Source organism: Gigantopelta aegis, chromosome 3 (genome assembly GCF_016097555.1).
Source record: "Gigantopelta aegis isolate Gae_Host chromosome 3, Gae_host_genome, whole genome shotgun sequence".
Classification (NCBI taxonomy): Eukaryota; Metazoa; Mollusca; class Gastropoda; order Neomphalida; family Peltospiridae; genus Gigantopelta; species Gigantopelta aegis.
Genome location: NC_054701.1, coordinates 20744024 through 20764468, shown reverse-complemented (window position 1 = coordinate 20764468; position 20445 = coordinate 20744024). Strand labels below are relative to the sequence as shown.

The 20445-nt window shown below is 38.2% G+C and overlaps 1 protein-coding gene across 3 annotated transcripts in view; it reads left to right on the top strand.

Annotated features, from left to right (window-relative positions):
* Positions 1-585: 585 nt before the first annotated feature.
* Positions 586-20445, top strand: part of LOC121367680 (tripartite motif-containing protein 45-like) — an 81200-nt gene continuing 61340 nt past the window's right edge. The window contains exons 1-2 of one of the 3 annotated variants that reach the window (XR_005957417.1): positions 671-708; positions 6020-6091. The gene's annotated coding sequence lies outside the window, so the exon portion shown is untranslated. Of the gene's footprint in view, positions 709-6019; positions 6092-20445 lie in introns of all 3 variants that reach the window. The other 2 variants (XR_005957418.1, XR_005957413.1) reach the window with 2 other exon arrangements.

Here is a 20445-nt window from a genome sequence, read left to right as displayed (position 1 = left end):
CATTGCAGTTAAACTGAACACTTGAGTCATATCAGATCTCGTTGTGCCCATTTTTATCAGTTTATTATCGGTACACTGAATTCTGGATGCGATATTTGGCAACCGTTTCATACAGAGTATAACATCTCATTAAGGTATGTCCGACAATACGGAGACTGGCTGTAACAAGGCTGAAACAAATCGACCGCTGTGGGCTAAAACATCACTTATCTCTCGTATCACCCAACGAAACAACACGCGTAGGAAACACGTAATTGACGCCCACTGTTTACCTCTGCCAAAATAAACAGCCCATCACTGGAACAATTTTCTGAACACCTTGTAAAAGATGTTTAGCAGAAGCCGTGGAATATAAAACAGAAACTTTGAAAGAACAGCATACATATATTAAAAGTCGATTTATGTAATACACAATAATTAGTCCATCGCAATAGTTATTCTTCTGTTAGTATAGTGTTGAACCTCAATTAAATGTCATGCGATGACGTCATTAATCACTCCAAGAGTTTATTTTTAGAGTGCGATCCATAAATAGCCTCAGGTACAGAACTCATTTCGGCAGACGGGATACGTTACCTACTTGACGCATGCGTGGTTCCATTCTTTTCCATGCCTACATCTCAAAGGTGTTCCGTTCTTCTCTTGGGCAAACTCCGATAATTATATCAAGGAAGTTCGTGTGGGGACTGATTTCTAGCGCTCATCACCGTAAGTCATGTTTAATATACATGTATTTCTTTGTGTAATCATATATTTTTGTATACTTTATTAACATTATACTAAACATGGCACACTCAACAACGGACATCCCATAACCAGACAATACACATGACAATTTTTCTCCCGGCGGTTTTGCTGGCTATAATTTATTTATTTATTTATTTGATACTTTGGTTATTTTCTGAATAGACTTTAAATTATTATTATTATTATTATTATTATTAATTATTGGTTTTTTTAATAATTTCATAATTATTTGTAATTTACACTGTCACAATATATTATGTACATCATATTAAAAGTAATAAAGGAAAATTCGAAATATCAAATTATTATTAAAACTAACATTATTATTAATTTATTTTCAGAATACTGAATAAATAATAATTGAATTATAATAATTATTGGAATATGTAAATATCCAAGACAACAACTACAGAACCGTAATGTGTGTCAATTATTTTTGGCATACTTATAGTTGATGTAATGTTGATGTGCAGAAAATAAATATTAAATTTATTACCTTATATAATATTATGCATGTACTTGTATATACATTTACGTTTTCTTATGGTGTGTACTGTCAATGCTATTTTAACTAACATATTTAATTATTAATTAATTATTACTTGATTTTTGTTAATTATTATATTAATACATGTCTATATTTACTCATCATTTATTGTTTTATTTAATATATATACAATAGGTAAGAAATTGTTAAAACTTTGCAAAACGTGCAATGACGGCATTAGGTGGGTGGGTTGGGGTGGTGTGTTATATGGGGGGGGGGGGGTAGTGACTGTGGAAGAGAACATTTTATTCCAGTATCAATGAAAGACAGATATTGAACACGTTACTTTCTGTAGTTTTTCTATCCACCTAGCTTTGAATTGTGATTGGCATTGTAGTTTTTCACATACAGTCAATCCTATTTATAAAGGTAAAAGCACATGCTCTGTACAAATTGTCTTATAACAAAGTCTGTGTCATTTAAAGGTGGTGTGTCTCAATAGTCCACTACAGATAGACGGTTGTAATACCATGTGCCCTTTATATCAGGTTCGACTGTATATTTCCTTCTTATTTCTTTTGTTGTTTTGGTTTTAAATTCAACAACCTTTTTCCAGAAATATATTTGTGTCTACTTAATACTAGTATACATAGCTAATCGTTTCGCAGGCTTCTGTAGCGTATACTCTTGGCTTGTACACCATTACACATAATTCCTCTGGTTATGCAAAGAATTCCTAACATATGACCCACTTAAAATAGGAACTAAAGCAAGGACATAGCCATGATATTACCTGGAATATGATTCACGTCAAATAGCACACTTTCCTGGGTGCCACTTTTGGACAGCTATATTGATTATGAATGTGATATACGTTAGGGTTGGACTAGAACAGGAATTGGCGAGAATGTGCATCCCCCCAGCATCTTCCCCTCTGGGTCCGCTATTGTATAGTGTTGAATGGAAAGCAATTCAAATTTAATACCACCAGCATGTAATTTATAATTAGTCAACGGTTATTGTGTGTAAAACAAGATAAAGGTAAACTTGTATCATGTTTCTCTATCTTTCTTTTGAATGGAAAGAAGCCATATATTTCGCATCTTGTGATAAAGTTTAAAATGCCCATTTATATGTATTCCACCTATTGGAACAATTGCCTGATCATCGAAAATTATATTCATTATAAAGTTTTAAATGCCCATTTATATGTATTCCAGATATTGGAACAATTGCCTGATCATCGGGAATTATATTTCTATTCAAAGTAGACCAGGATTGGAAAACGCAACCTTTTGGACAATAGAACTTCATACGGAATAAAACTAACAACTTAATAATATACTAAAATTCGAAAAGTTCTTACGGAATTTGACAAGCGATGTAATATATAGTTGAGACGACTACACGTGCTTACTTAATTAAACGACTTTGATTTCGTGGACAGAAAGAAAGAAAGAAAGAAAGACATGTTTTATTTAATGACGCACTCAACACATTTTTTAACGGTTATATGGCGTCAGACATATGGTTAAGGACCACACATATATTGAGAGAGGAAACCCGCTGTCGCCACTTCATGGGCTACTCTTTCCTATTAGCAGCAATGGATCTTTTATATGCACCATCCCACAGACAGGGTAGTACATACCACGGCCTTTGATATACCAGTCGTGGTGCACTGGCAGAGTAATTAAAATATGATATGCAATATATAAAATTAACGCATCCAAATATTTATCCGTGAAAGACGTAATATCATACAGTATTTACTGTTTATAGCGGGGCAGCCAGTACTCATTTATTTTGATGTTTTTAAACATAATATTTATACAGTTGCAGACATCAAATAGTTTTTACATTGGATCAATGGAAACCATTTCCTGCTTGCAAACTGTGCAGACTAATTGTGTGGGTTTTTCTGCTTCTTTTGATTATACTCTAGTTCTAATCGGAAAGTATATGCGGCACATGAAGCAGACGTCAGATTTTTGCAACACTTCTGCGCCGCAGTTTTCTTCGTCTGCTTGTGTTGTCTTGTACGTGCTGCCATTGCTTAGCACTGCAGACAGCTTCTGACTTACAAAATTCCCCAATATAATGTTTCCAGTTCCCATGACAACCAATTGCGCCCAGACCCACGATGAGCACTAGTTGTCAGACATAGCGGATATTTACACTTATGTGAGTTTCCAATGTGCACCGCGAGAAGGAGAAATGTTAGACTGCAAGGGGAATGTACTTAGAACAAAATATATGTCATATATATTTGGAACAGTGATGTGGTTACAATGGGATTGTAATGGGATAGGTAGTGCTAGTAACTGCGCCATTAAAAACGTTTTATTGACTAGAGGCCTAACTCGCAAAGCTCGCTTAAGCTCCCTTAGAAAATATAGCATCGTCTTTGTAAGTCTTTTTGCATAGCACTGTGGCATCGCAAATTTACGAGAGTTTATGTGTTTTAGTCTGGATTTTATGTAGTTTTTGCGACGCTATTTGCGAATTCACAAAGTTGAGTTATAAACAGCTGATTTATAGGAACTGGGTTCTCCAGTCCTGGACGGAGCCGCTGGCGAGAGCTGACATTTGTGCCCATGACAGGCGTGCGCTACAATAGCTTGTTCAGAATGTGAACGTTAAATCCTATGACCTGATCTTACCTTAAACCAGACTCACATAGTTATATACAGTCTACAAACATGCTGTAAAATATATTTTGAGTTAAGAAAAGTAATTATGTTGCCATGTTGCATGAGCAGATACAGAAGGGTGTACGGTAAAGCGTCCGCATTTTGACAAGAGATTAGGTTCATTGGGCACTCGGCAATCTAACTTTAAGGCTCTAAGTATTTCGTACTGTTTGACATTGATGTCAGACATTTGATGTGACAGTCTACAGAGGAAACCACCTATAGTTTTCCTTTATTAGCATGTGATCTTTTATGTGCCCTTTCCAATAGACAGAAGAACACTAATACGCCTTTAATATACCAGTACATACTGAGTGGGACGGGTAGAAACACAATGCACTTTCCAATAAGCAGATTAGCACATACCACACATTTGATATACCAATCTTGGGACAATGTGTGAGACGGATAAAACCCCAACGGAGCCGCCAAGAGTTTTAGATCCTATTGACCCAAACACCTTAGGCAAGCGATCTACGTTTGAATGAATAAATGAATGAATGAATGAATGAATGGTTAACGACACCCCAGCACGAAAAATACATCGGCTATTGGGTGTCTTAACTATGGTAAATGCAAAACCAATGCGATGACAAACATTAATATAAAAATTCAACAGTTAAATAAAAGCAAAGTGTAAAGAACTGAACAGAAAATACAAATTTGCGATCTACGTTTAAGCCAGACCCCCGCTCCTCCCCTCCAACTGTGATTACGGTTATATAGCTATGCCAAAAGTATCTGTACATTAACCGCCTTTAAGTCTTGGTTATTATGCAATGGAATGTTTAACGGCTGTTGGAGCTGAAGCATGAAATATGACCCCTCATGGCCCATCCCTACGTTCAGTCTGGTTACACGCTATCTGCTAATTAATGCCAGCTTTCAGGAATATCTGAGATGTATTCCGACTTATCTCAAATGAACTAAAGTACGCGTACTGTTTCTAAACACATGCATAAAAATGTCTACGTTTTTATTTTAAATGGAAATATAGTGACAGTAATAAAATATATGTATACTGATATGGACCATTTGTGATTCAGTTAACGTGTATAACAGAGATATGGAGAAGAAAAATGCGATGAAATTAGACTTAAGATTTATATGACAATAATTAATCATATATCTTAGTCCAGGACTCCGTTTACGGAGATTTTAGCGTTAATTTCGCTTCGTAAAACGGGGCCTTGGATTACAGTGTGTGTTAAATGGACAGACCCTAGTTTTTAAACACTACAGCATATGTTCCCCTATTAAAGCCGTTTATTGTTTAGATTATCCATTACCGTAGAACCGAAGTGTTTCTGGTCATCCTGTTGTTTCTAATATCACAAAATTCACTTATCATATTTTAAAAAAAGCACGTTTGTCTGAGAAGTCGCGGTTATTGATTCGAGTGGGGGCACATGCTTCCTACGCCAGTGTGGTTGGCATCTTATGACGTTGACTGTAACGTGTCTGGCATGGTAGCATGGTTCGTGAAACATCTGAAGACAATTAACGCGTCTAGTTATCCTATCGAAACGTTAAACATTTGAAGCGAATGATTTAAGGCTAACATTTAATGTTCCGGGTCGCGGTCATTCATTGACAGTGCGCTTGCCTTTGATTTTATGGGTCATAATATTATGATTAATGTTTCTCAATGTAACCAGTGGCAACAAGTCAAAAATAGTTTGCAAACGTTTAGTGAAAATCGGCTGTTGAACGTTGGCCCGTTTCTTCTTCTTTTCTTTTTCAAACAGTTTCTATTTCTGAAATGAAATATAATTCTCTGTTGCTTAAATATCTATACATCAACCCCGAAATTTGCGCCAGTAGAATACTTATAGCAAGTCCTTTTCTATAGAGCTTCAAAAGTTGTGAAATGTTTTGGGAATTTTTTTCCCCAGCACTCTTTCACCATTAGCCTACATATCTCCCTTAGAAAGTACTTTCTAGAGCATGGCACACCTGGTCGGTCTTGTTAGAACTGTTTTGTTTGCATGTTTGGGAAATAATGGCAGATTATTATTGTTAATATGTAGGTACTGTATAATTATATTAAAGCCATGTGTGTGTGTAACAAGTTAGTTTTCTTTGATCGAAGGTAAGAATAGTCACTGGTAACAGTGCCCTGTTCTGATAGTTGCTGGAGGACCACAATGGACGATTACCCATGGTAAGTGGAACGTGTTTTGGTGTGCTCCGATTCCCGTAGAGATGCATATCCGCACACGAGTTCAGGAAGAAAGCTTCATATTATTTCTGTAGGCATGTATACAATTTAGTTGAACGATAAAAGTAGTACAGAAGTTAAATTTAAATTTACAACTTTTGTCATAAAATTGCTTAATTTATTAAAAACAAAGAAGGTTTTATTTCAATTAAGAAACAACAAAAACACACAAAAAACACCGAAATATCTATGTTGTGGAGGCTGGAAGATATTGGGTTCACATCCCAGTACAAGCATCCATCCCATGATTTTTACTCAGCAGGAATGTGTAAGGCACAACACTCTGTCACTAATTACGAGTTACTAACCATTAGATTCTGTTTTGGACACAGTCCAGATAGCTGGTATGTGCCCAGGACAACGTGATTGAACCTTAAGTGGATAGAAGCACGAATATATATTTTTTGTTCTTTGAGCATAGCATTCTGAAACCAATGAAACGTCCAAGCCCGTCAGAACAATTTATTTTGTTACGGTTCCTTGCAAACAATTCCTCTTAGTGTCCACGTTTCCACACACTTCTCCTTTTTGTCCACACCTCCGATAGTTTCCGATAGCCGTGTGTGTGTGTTTGCGATGTAGAAGCAGTATCCATACACTAGATTGACACGTTCTGTTTCCAGGAATCCCAGGTATGAGTTTGTATATTGATGCTATATAGAAATATCACCCTTGCACCTGAATGATGTCATGTGAGTTGACTGTTTGTAGGACAGGCACGGCGGAGCAGGGAGCTGAGGTGAGGAAGAGATCTAGCCCCCCCCCCCCCCCCCCCCCCCCCCTTAATAATTATCAATAAAAAGTATTATTGGTAGTAAATCTTAAGACAGAGATGAATTTTACTTGTAGAATGCACGAAACTGTATTTCAGGGCATCTAACTTTCTACATTGTACGAGGGAGCATACCCCCATCCCCTAGAAACTTTGCTTTGCGCCCTCGAACAGCCCCCCCCCTCCCCCCACTCCGACCCCGCAATGTCTACTTACTTCCGCCGTGTCTGTAGGAATCTCAATTATAGATGTGTATACCTGTACAACATGGGCTGCAAATACTACAGGCGTTTATAATATGAAGTTGTTGTTGTTGTTTGCGGGGGGGGGGGGGGGGGGGGGACATCGATCACTTTTAAAACTCTGACTCAGATATATATTGATACATGCTTCTTGTTGAGTTCCATCTAGTTGTGTAAAATATAATCTTCTGTATTCTATAGAAATGGTGGATTGTAATTTCAATCTTTCAAAGCAATATACACCTTAAATGTAAAAAACATATATATATATATATGTATGTATATTCTTTTGTCATTTTGTGATTATACATAATACAAAACCCATCATATTTGTTTTAAAAAATCTGAATTTTAATTTTGATATCTGTTATTATAAAACTAGCAGTCTGTATTTTATAGAAATGGTGGGCTGTAATTTCAATCATAAAAAAATACACTGAAAATAATAGAAAGTTTCCTTGTGTCAGTTTGTTATTAGATAATTATAAGAAAATAAATCCCAGAATACTTGTTCACAAAAGTCTTAACTTTAATATCGAGTCATTGGTTATAACCATTTGCTTAAGACACGTGGGAGACTAGTTGCTGTGGAAGATGTCGTGAACTCAGGCAGGTAGATATATTGTTGTTTGAGCTAAAATGTGGCAAGTAACATTTTAAAGTGTCATGTTTTAAAGAAACCATTTAACAGTTAAGGGGGCGGGATTTATCTCAGTCAGTTGAGTGTTCGCCTGAGGTGCTCGCGGCGCAGGATCGAACCACCTTGGTGGATCCATTCAACTGATTTGTTTTCCAACCAATGCACCACAACCTATCAAACGCCGTGGTATGTGTTTTCCTGTCTGTGGGGAAATGCATATAAAAGATCCCTTGCTACTAATAGAAAAATGTAGCGAGTTTCCTCTCTATGACTATATGTCGAAATTACCAAATGTTTGACATCCAATAGCCAATGGTTAATAAATCAATGTGCTCTAGTGGTGTCGTTAAACAAAACAAGTAAACTTTATTTAACAGTTAAGCGACATAGGGTTGCTCAATAAGAAGATCTTAGAAGCAGTAATTCCAAGTGCCAGCTGCTTAGTTTCGTATTACGAGTACTTCCGTTTCACCCACCTACATAATGTTTTATCTGTGTATTTTGGTCTTTACCCTGAGGATTTTGGCAGTCAACCAACGCATTGTATTTAATGGAAAAACGAAAAACTCTACAGCCTTTGATAGACATCTTGAATGACAATAAGCATATGTTTGTGTCTTTAAAATATAGTTTTACTCAACTTCTTAAGTTGTTACAGTAAAAATAATTATTTCGCTACAATTTGCGCTTATATGAATTTTCAATACTGGTAATTTTGTATAAAGTGAACTGTCGTTTTATATAAATGGAACTTTTATATTTTAATATTAAATTTCAAGCTAAATGTATGTTTTAAAGAAATAAACTAAGAATGGTTTAGGCAAATAAATAAGTATGATCGTATATTCACGCTACACAGCTAAAACTATTAACAGTAGGTGGGTACAACTATCTTACTGGAAGTTACAATATTTCTTCTTTCAAATCACGCTATTATGTCTAAAACAATATATATTAGTGTTGGGATTGAGTTGAAATTTCATCACAATAAATAATGAATGGTCATCTCTTGCTAAACCAGAATATTTGTTTTGTAAAATATTACTTATACAAGACAGAACTTTACCTTTGTTGTGGTAACCGAAACCTTACGCAAACATTTATTTCGAAAGTGTTCTTATGCAAGAACCCCGTAACCTGACAAGGAATGCAAAAATTGTTTACATCGATAGAAAACAATTTCTCTTTCATGCGTTTTCTGTAACCTGATATTCCAGATATCTATATACAGCTCTGGTTGCAAGTGATTGGCGGACTAAAATAATCGTTAAAACCTACATGGTTATGAAATAGGCTTTGTATATTTCTGTCTTCTGGAATGTTGCCGTTTTACATAAGCGTCACGGACGTTACGTTATGGTCATTACGTTCTCTTATATTATTTATCTGTTAGATTATCTCGCTATTAAGAGCCGAGGTGGGATGCAGTGAGATATATAATATCCTCTGCACGTGTTGCTGACGTGACTTATGTGCAGTATATCCGTTATTTAAATCATTTCTATATACGTACGTGCATGTGTGGAAATAAAGGCTTTTAGAGAGAAAAAAATTGCTGGGGGGTAATAAATAGAATAACAAACTCGGTACCAGTTATGTCAAAGCTCGTGACAACTGAAAATTATTCCACTCGATACATAAATTTGATAATAACTGGTAACTCGTTTATTATCCTCAATATATAAACCGTGTAAGCCGTACTGACGTTACGTATTTCCATTCATACCCACTGTGAAGTATACCGCCAAAACCGTTATGTACGTTATGAACCTTTAGGACGCTTATACACACTGTGAAATACACTGCCAAGAGCGTTACGGGCGTTACGTGTCTGTAGGGCGGAACGTAGCCCAATGCTAAGCGCTCGCTTGGTGCACGGTCGGTTTGGGATCGAGTCCCGTCGGTGGGCCCATTGGGCTATTTATCGTTCCAGCCAGTGCACCACGACTGGTATATCAAAGGCCGTGGTATGTGCTGTTTTGTCTGTGGGATGGTACATATAAAAGATCCCTTGCTATTAATGGAAAAATGTAGCGGGTTTCCTCTCTAAGACTATATATCAAAATTACCAAATGTTTGACATCCATTAGCCGAATATGAATAAATCAATGATATCTAGTGGTGTTGTTAAACAAAACAAACGTTTTTTATGTATCTCTATTTCGCTCTCTATCGTCGTCATTATCTTGAATTTTTATATTGATGTTGATCATCACTTTATTTGTTTGCATTACCATAGTTTGACATCCAATAGCCGATGTATTTTTCATGTTGGGTTGTCGTTAAACATTCATTCATTCATTCATTATGCACTTTGTCGGGAACGGCATATAGTAGTGGTTGAAGACTTGAAGTGCGTAACATCCTATGTTTGCCCTATTAATCGTTGTTTCCCTTTCCAGTCAGATGTATTGTTTTTCATGGGTGGTGTCTGAGGGGAAAGTGTTATTAAAACTACTTTGCTCAAATTTTGTAAAAGAATAGTCTTATGTGGGGGGAAATAATCTCTCTGTGCCTGCCTCTCTCTCTCTCTCTCTCTCTCTCTCTCTCTCTCTCTCTCTCTCTCTCTCTCTCTCTCTCTCTCTCTCTCTCTCTCTCTCTCTCCCCTCTTTATGGTGTTTCTCTCTTATCTTTCTTTCTGTCTCTGTCTCTCTCTCTCTCTCTCTCTCTCTCTCTCTCTCTCTCTCTCTCTCTCTCTCTCTCTCTCTCTCTCTCTATGGTGTTTCTCTCTTATCTTTCTTTCTGTCTTTCTCTCTCTGTGTCTCTGTCTCTGTCTGTCTCTCTCTCTCTCTCTCTCTCTCTCTCTCTCTCTCTCTCTCTCTCTCTCTCTCTCTCTCTCTCTCTCTCTCTCTCTCTCTCTCTCTCTCTCTTTGCCAATTTATCATGGCGAAACATCCTGTATAAATCCTTGCATGTAGGTAGCACTATACCAATTAATTTCCGGCTAGGTCGAAGTTCGAGGTGCACCGAACTTTTGATAGAGAAGTCCTGTGATTGGTTATAAATGTGAGTGTGTTGGTTGTAAAAAATATTAGTTTCATCTGGGCTAAAAAAGTATACAATTTTAATTCATCTAGTACCACTGTGTCAAGTAGCCTTGTGCTTGGAACATGTATGGGGTACATGTAAAAAAAAAAACTAAAATTCTGTGCGAAACTAGGGGTGTTGTAAAAACATCTGGTTATACCGAAAATGAGCCATGAAAGGTACCATTTTCTGCAGTTAATATTTTGAGGTAGGGGTTGTAGTACTGATATTTATGGGTCATAGTTTGGTTGATATATTGCATATAGTGTTTTTAAACACAAACGTTAACATGGTCGCCTATGGGATTTGAATTGGTATAGTCCAACCTATAGCACATATTCAGTGCATAATAAAAAAGATTATGATTTGTGTCATTTAATTAAACTAAACTATACTATTTGATTAATTAGCCGTCACTCGGCCATGTAAGTTAACAATGACCTTGACCTTGACAATAATTACTGTACATGGCTCTGAATGGAGTTTGAATAAAAATTAGCACTGAGGAAAAGTTGGTTTTGGCCTACAATTCATACTATAAAGATTTGAATATTTTTATTTACATGGTGTTTGACTTGCCATATACAACTACTCTTAAATATGGTAATATATCTAGGCAATCTGAACTTAGATTTTAATAGCAATTTATTTTTATATTAAAAATAACATGTGCCAATATTGGGTTAATGTCTTTAATTTCCATAAACATAGTTAATGTTTCATGTATGTACTTCTGAAAGCTTAACTTTTTAAAGACCTTGATTTTTATTGTCCTTTTGACATACTTATAGGGTGCTAAGTCATATTTTAGACAAATTTGTAGTTTTATGCACACAAAAAAATTAATTTGAAGAAAAACTTTACCAAAGCCATAATAAAAATGTTGGTCACTATTGTGCCTTCTGTTCTCATTTATACATAACAATAAGCTTGTTAAACATATCTTTAGGTCTCCAGATCAAATCTTTTTAAAAAATAATCACTTAGTTTGCTCCCATGAAGTGCATTTTAAGTGTATACTAGATTTAGAACCAATTTTTCTAGATTTGATTATCTACCTTGGTGTAAATTGATAATTTATTTTATTGTTAAAGCTGTATTATCCAATGTTAATAGCTAAATAATATGCTGGATTACAGATTGTAGGAATACATCCAATATACATATTGTATTGATCTGGATTAGAAAAAAATGCAATAAAATAGATGCTCGGGTAATTAAGTCATTTAAAAACATGTTTTTTTAGTAATGAAAGAAAAATAAATATGTGAAAGCTGCATGATAATTCCAAATATTACAAATATTTAAAACCTCCAACTACAGTAGGGTATACATAAAATATAGTCAGGAATATTGGTGGCTGCCAATGGTTTTGATGGTCCATTTTTAAAATCTGCATAGCTGATGGATTTGAAATCCCCGCACATGGTAACTTGAAGACTGCCACACTCAGCATACAGGATTTCCCTCCATCAGTGATGTGCAGGACATGAAGTCATTACTTCATACAGGTGCAGTCATGTTGATCTTTCCTTCCTCAGACATTGCATTTTTTTAATACTGATATTTCTTTGATGTGCCTATTAAGGTCTTCATAATCTAGGGGTCAGTCAAGTACATGTGTTTCAATGGAATAGGTTTAAGGAGTTGAGGTACTCTGAATATCCATGTTGTCTCTACACATATAGCTGAGCACACACACACATCTGACAGTAAATATCTTCAGGAGTATTATTATTATTATTTTTTTTTTTTTTTCAAATATGACATATTGCATTTGTACAAAACTGTCCAAAATACACGTGCCTTGTGAGGTGTACATTATATTAGCTTGCACTGTAGAAACAACAGTTTCAGTGAAGTTGTCAGTTTATGTTAGAAGACACCAGATCCTGGTTGTTATAAAAACACATGATTCGCCACCTTTCGAAACATGTATGTTATCAGTATAGGTAGCACTATACCAATTACTTTCCGGCTGGGTCGAAGTTCGAGGTGCACCGAACTTTTGATAGAGACGTTAACACCACAAGTCCTGTGATTGGTTATAAATGTGAGTGTGTTGGTTGTAAAAAAAAATTAGTTTCATCTGGGCTAAAAATGTATACAATTTTAATTCATCTAGTACCACTGTGTCAAGTAGCCTTGTGCTTGGAACATGTATGGGGTACATGTAAAAAAAAAAGTACTAAAATTATGTGCGAAACTAGAGGTGTTGTAAAAACATCTGGTTATACCGAAAATGAGCCATGAAAGGTACCATTTTCTGCAGTTAATACTTTGAGGTAGGGGTTGTAGTACTGATATTTATGGGTCATAGTTTGGTTGATATATTGCATATAGTGTTTTTAAACACAAACGTTAACATGGTCGCCTATGGGATTTGAATTGGTATAGTCCAACCTGTACCGCCGTAGCATCTATATTATAAGATGGTGTTGTAAAATGAGTAGTCGGAAGATGTGGTTCAAACAGAAAGGTTTATCTTGTAGCGAGGATATCTGTGGTGTCAGTTACAGGAGGAGATAAACAGTCTATAAATAATCTATAAATTTCGTGTTTTCTTGCACTGCTTTGACACGTATCTCTTACAAACAAATTTGCACGATAGCACATCTTATGGTAAGATATAGTATATACGTGTATAAACTCCAGTCAGGGATGTTGTGTTTAATTACTAAAATAAATAACAAATGTCAGTTTAAAACTCATGCCACTCTCCACTGCCCTGGACTTAGTCTATGGTGGGTAGTACAGTCTAGAGGTAGTAGGGAGGAGGGGGCACAAAACAGATTTTTATCTCTATTTGTATAGAGTAGGACAAGAAAAACGTTCATTTTCGTTTTCGAGTAGGGGACACACAAACTCCGGCACCAAGGGTAGAATTGCTTGAATGTTTGCCCAGTTTAAAAAAAAAGCTTTTCATTTCATTTCAACTTACTTTTGTGCTTATATCCAATTAAGGTTCAAGCACACACCTGGGCTGACTGTCCAGGACAGTGGGTTAGTTGTTAGTTGGTTAGTGGTTATTAGTGAGAAATAAGAGGGTGTAGTGGCCTTATACCTACACATTGAGTTAAAACTCGCTCTGGGTGGGAGCCAGTACTGGGCTGCGAACCCTGTACCTACCAGCCTTATGTCCGATGACTTAACCACGACGCCACCGAGGCTGGTCAAAGCTTTTGAAATGCACTTAGAGTGCTTGAAGCTGAATAGAGCAGCCTACTCAAAGCCATGCTAACTGTTTGTGTCTTACTCGTTTTCATTACCTTAGTCGGTTGAGTGCTTGCTTGAGGTGGTTGCGTCGCAGGATCGAACCACCTCAGCGGATCCATTCAACTGATTGGGTTTTTCTTGTTACAACCAGTGCGCCACAAATGTGTCAAAGACCGTGGTATGTCATTCCCTGTATGTGGGAAAGTGCTTATAAAAGATCCCTTGCTGCATTAGAAAAAATGTAGCGGGTTTTCTCTGATGACTACGTGTCAGCATAGCCAGATATTTGTCATCCAATAGTTTGTCCAGGGCCCCGTTCCACGAAAGTATCTTAGCGCTAAGATCACCTTAAGTCCATAACTACCTTATGCATTTAAGGTGATATTAGCGCTAAGATCGCTTCGTGGAACGTGGCCCTGGACAAACTGTCCAGTGAACCTAGGTTGGACATTTAAGTCATCATATTATAGCAAACTCAATATATATAATTGCTTGTTGTAAAACACATGAAATGATGAAGATTACAGCCTTCTTGCTGCTATCATGTTACGTTTAGATATACCGGGCTCATGTGAGAAAGACTTGCATAATTATAGATTGTTGTTGTAAACGTTTTAACGTGCATATATACCACGAAGGTTTCACGCACGCCTGTCCTGGGCTTAAACTCTGGTCTTTGCCAGTGACTAAGTCCAGGACAAGGGGGGGGGGGGGGGGGGGGGGGATGAGTTTGAAGTGGGCAGAATTTTGAATAAGTATTTAGTAGCGTCCAGCGACTGCGCGGACCGACTAGTAGACACCGAAAATGGGCCGTGTTCTGACTGGCTGAATTTCGATTCCTTCGGATCTAACTAGAAAAACCTAAATCTACGGAGAATAACTGCACCTAGCATCATGTCCGGACTAGAATTTAAACCCAAAAATAAGTTTGACTTCTCGGCCGAAAAGGTTTTAAGGTGATTTGAGCAATTGAGCGGGCGCCAAAGTAAAATGCGTTGGACTATTTATAAAAAAATAAACATAAGAATTTGGAAGCTCGATCGAAAAATGTTTAAAGTCCAACTAAGCCCAAAAAGGAGGTTACCTGTCCTAGTTAAGGTTGGCGCAGCAGGACTCATGGCGAGTTGATGGACTGTTCAGGCTTGAAGTTGGGGAGTCCTTCAGTCAAGACCTGGATGTTGCGGTCGATGGCTCCTGGGTAGATGTCTCGTAGAACCATCTTTAGGATGCGGTGGATGGTCCCATTTGACATCGATGGCATCAGGAGCCCCTGCCTGTACAGTCCTTCCTGCTGGGCTGTCACGTAAAGTTTGTCGGAGTTTAGGGCACCTTGTAGCTGGTACTTCCCTTGTCCGGTTGGAAGTTGGCGCCAGTGCTTGTCGTTCCAAGGTCCCTTGAGGTGTTTGTTATCGGTGAAGTCACCGATAACCGCCCCTGTATACTTGGTTGGCAGTTTGTCGCAAACGAGAATCCAATCGGATTCAAAAATCAGACGTCATCGGTATGGTGGTCGATGACATCTTCCTCTTCTTGAATTCTCGCTGGTCTGCCGCCGTGTCTACAACAACAACTACCGGAGGTGGTGGTGGGCTCGCCGGTGGGTCATGAGTGACCACGTGGCCCGTGTCCATCTTCAAAGGTTCCTCAACAGGAGGGGCCGCCACTGTCAGTGGAGCTGACAGCTTTGGTCCCCCCTGGGTGGTTCCTGGCGAGTGCTTCGGCCGAGTTGGTGATTTAGGCTGCGCAGACTGAACCGCCCCCGGTGGTTTAGCCACCGAGTTTGAATCACCCTGCGCCACTCCTAATCCCGTCCTCCTCTTTGGAACAGGTGGGACCGCCCCTGGCGGTTGAGCCGCCAAGTTTGGTCCCCCCTGCGAAGTCTTGGGTCGCCTCCTCCTCCGTCTTCTGCTAGGTGCGCGGTTTTTCCTGTCACTACCGTAAATAAGCGTGACGGTCGCCGAGTCGCCATTGTGCTCGATCCGATACTTGGACAATGGCCCAAGCGATCGCAGCACAGCCCTTAGGGTGGGGGGGGGGGGGGGGAGTAATCTCCACGTTCTCCAAACACAACTTCATCGTACGAGAGTCAGTGCAGAAGTCCATAATTATAGAAGGGATGTTTTTCATACAACCACTTTATCATTTATTTCTTCACATAGTTTACGAAACAGTAGTTGAAAATATTACTGTTAATATGGTTTGAAAAAAACAATAAACAAAAAAATACTAGTGATACAAGAAATGCGAAAAGATATATGCATTCTCATAACGTGTTATTCATTTGTTTAACCTGAAGACCGAGTAATAAAATCAGTTGCCATGGGTAGACGTCGTTTCCTACTTAGTCATCTGATCTCGTTCCAACCAGTGCACCACAACTGGTCAAAGGCCGTGGTATGTGCTTTCCTATCTGTGGGAAAGTGCATATTAAAGATCCCTTTCTGCATTAGCAAAAATGTAGAGGGTTTCCTGTGATAACTACGTGTCAGAATTACCAAATGGTTGACATCCAATAGCCGATGATTGATAAATCAATGTGCTCTAGTGAAGTCGATAAACAAAACAAACTTCAACTTCAACTTTAGTAATCTGATACAATTATTAGAGTTATAAAGTAAGGGTTATTGCAGGGACGGATTAGTGACCTTCTTTAAATCTGGCAACAAAGAGCCACATCCAGATTCACTGTAAAGCGTTTAACCCTCTGTGCCACTTTACTTCTTCCGGTCTGACGCTACTGCCTACCGAGATGTAGATGGTTTTTCACTTATCATGCCCAGACAAATGCGGATCTTTGAGCCACATTCTCAAAACCGCACACTTTGATTTACACCTTCTCGTTAAAGAAGTCAGCAGCCAATCACTGAACGTGTTTGATCGAATTACCTTTCACCAGGTAGATAACCATACTACCAAGATAGCCTCTCGTTCGCGGGACTTTCTCCCAATACTCTGGCAGTTTGTCAGAGACTTTCAGCTTGCCAATAACCAGGTGGAAATTAAGACTACTGTGTGTGTCATGGTGTGGTAATTAATGTATATATTGTAACTGCAGAATCGTGTGCAGGAGGCTATCATGTTTTAGATGCATGTTGTGAATGCAATCTGAACAGATTGCTTTAGTTACAGGTGAATGGAAACTTTCAGTACAGTGACCGAAAGTCTGTTCAAATAATATCATCTACAGAGTGCGTGTGAAATGTAGTTCAATGGTAGATAGCCTACAGTGTGAATGAGGCAGAGTTGAATGGTAGATAGCCTACAGTTCGTATTAAATAGAGTTGAATGGTAGATAGCCTACAGTTCGTAGTATTAAATAGAGTTGAATGGTAGATAGCCTACAGTTCGTATGAAAAATAGAGTTGAACGCAGCTTAGTTGTGTTTCATCTAAAATGCATGTGAAGTTTTGCTCAATTGTTGATCGTCTATAGGTGTGTTGGAAACCTAGCTCAACCATAAATCGTCTACAGTGATTCGAAATACCTGGGCGGGATGTAGCCCAGTGGTAAAGCGTCCGTTTGATGCGCGGTTGGTCTAGGATCGATCCCCGTCGGTGGACCTATTGGGCTATTTTTTGCTCCAGCCAGTGCTCCACAACTGGTGTAAAAAAAACAAAAAACGTTGTATGTACTATCCTGTCTATGAGATGGTGCATATAAAAGATCCCTTGCTGCTAATCGAAAAGAGTAGCCCATGAAGTGGCGACAACGAGCTTCCTCTCTCAATATCTGTATGGTCCGTAACCATGTCTGACGCCATATAACCTTAAATAAAATGTGTTGAGTGCGTCGTTAAATAAAACATGTCTTTCTTTCTTTCTTTCGAAATAGCTCAGCTGTATATCATCTACGGTGTGTGTGAAGTGTAGCTCACGTATTGTGTAACTAGATCGACAATACCGACGTCTTAAGTGTTATATTGAGTAACCATAGAACATCAGAGAAGTAGCCAGATATTGTTAAAACAATGAAACAGAATTACAGCCTGTGTTATGTAAATAATACGGCCTCTTAAGACGATTGGTTTCTTAAATCAGTCGAAAAGGCTTTGCCATGTCTGTATCCACTCAATGTTCAACACGGTGCCCACACAGTGATGGAGTTCAGAACAGAAGCTTCAGGTTACGTTGCGTTATATTACGCGCGAGTTTAGGAGGTCGAGGACTCGCGAACAATTTGACTGGTAGCAATCGTCTTCTATCTCATCATTTTGTGGCATAACTTCGATACAAAAACCAGTCTCGCGAGCAACCGCCACAAGTTAGGACGCCATTCCATTGTGTTCACAGAGACATACACGCTTTATATTACGGCAGTAAAGTAGATCAAGGTATTTAATGTGTACGCACTCCACGTTATGCAGCGGACATCATGTGTATGTCCTCGCATGTGCTAATTTGTTATGTCCGTATATCATGCCTGTCTGTAAGTGTCTGTGCGGATGCAGTGAAATCGCGGGGGAGGGGCGGGATTTAACTCCCTTCATAGAACGCTCATCTGAAGTGCTTGGATCGTAGGATCGAACCTCCTCAGTGGAATCATCGGGATTGTTTCAGTCTCAACCAAATATATCAAAAGCTGTGGGGAAAGTGCATATAAAAGATCGCATGCTACTAATGGATAAATATAGCTGCTTTCCTCTAAAGACTACGTATCAGAATGACCAAATATTGGGTGTCATTAAACATCTAGTCTAGTCTAATCCATTACTCGATGATTAATAAATCAGTTGTGTCCTTAAACAAAACAACAACTTTGAAATCGCGGCCATATTTGGGAGAATAGTCGGCTACATTTTTAAAACTGATGGCTTATTCTGGTGTTGTCTGCACCATCGGCATTATGTATTCACAGATTCATATAATTACTATGACTAATGACAATCCAATGACTCAGAAATCCCGCGATCTGGCATACCTTGGCATACCACGTGTACACATACACACATACAGTACCACTGAGTCGGAGTGACAGGGTTTGGTAAACACTACTCTTTGTCGTCTTTGTAGATGATTTCCGAGCACCGCGAAGAACCGAGATAAAAGATAATGATATATATAAAGCAGATGTGGTCATGGTAGTTGGCAAACGTCGAACTAGTCAATTAGTGAAACAAGCCGAGTGGTCTAATGTATTAACTACCAGTCCCACGTAGTAACAGTGTACTATGAGAGTACGATTTGTAGAAATCAGTAATTCGTATAACTTACTTCTACACCTAGTTAATGACGTGTGCGTACACACACACATTTTATATATATATATATAATGGATTAATGATTAATGGATGGATTTTAGGTGGATGGGTTCACTAACCATATGACTACTACAAGGAATGCGTTTTGCATCTTTATCGCAAATATTTATACATGTATGTACGTATGGATGGATGGATGGATGGATGGATAGGTGGATGGATGGATGGATGGATGGGATGGATGGATGGATGGGATGGATGGATGGATGGAAGCATATGCTTCGGAAGCGGAGATGGGGAGGGTGCGAAGTAGAAAAAATATCTTTTGTTTTAATCCAACAGTTCACAAGAATGTAATACAACTGATTATAATTTGTTAAAGTTTTTGTTGTTGGTGTTTAAAGACACCACTAGAGTACACATATTTAATAATCATCGGTTATTGGTTGTCAAACATTTGGTAATTTTTACATATAGTCTTAGAGAGGAAACCCGTTACATCTTTCCATTAGTATTATTTTTATATGCACCATCCCACAGACAGGATAGCCCCTAATTACAATTTTATAACAAATGTTTATGTATGTATGTATGTATGTATGTCGAAATGTATGTATGTATGTATGTATATGCGACCTCGCATTTAATAACTGGCCCGTCCAGTTTGCCCCCCCCCCCCCCCCCCCTCCCCCAGTTCCCGGAATCTTCCGACGTTTATAATGGCGACTGACAGCCACAGGCATTTTTAGAACATTCGAAAAATAACAACAACAAAAGACGCATAAAACCGAATATTTGCTAGATGAAGCAACTGCTAAATATGCGAAATCCTGCACATACTGCTTGCGTCCACGTTATGATCATATTCACTACATTACTAACATCGGACTGTTCGCTATATTGTGAGCAATAGACGCATAATGATTGACGTCTGCTAGGTATTAGCCGCTGGCAGCACAAAGTAACTGCTATCACGAAAACACGACGAGAACACAAGATATTCCGAGCTTTCATGTTTGCCGTGCGTGAAGGAAGTAAACAGGGCAGTGACACATGCCCATAGAATATATACTATTTGGCAAACCATTGATTGTAATTAGATAACACAACCCACGTCGCTGACATCAATTGGCAAAACTTACACATATGCTTACTATTTGCAATTAATATATAAAAAGTATTCCTTGTGGCGGTGGTATGGTT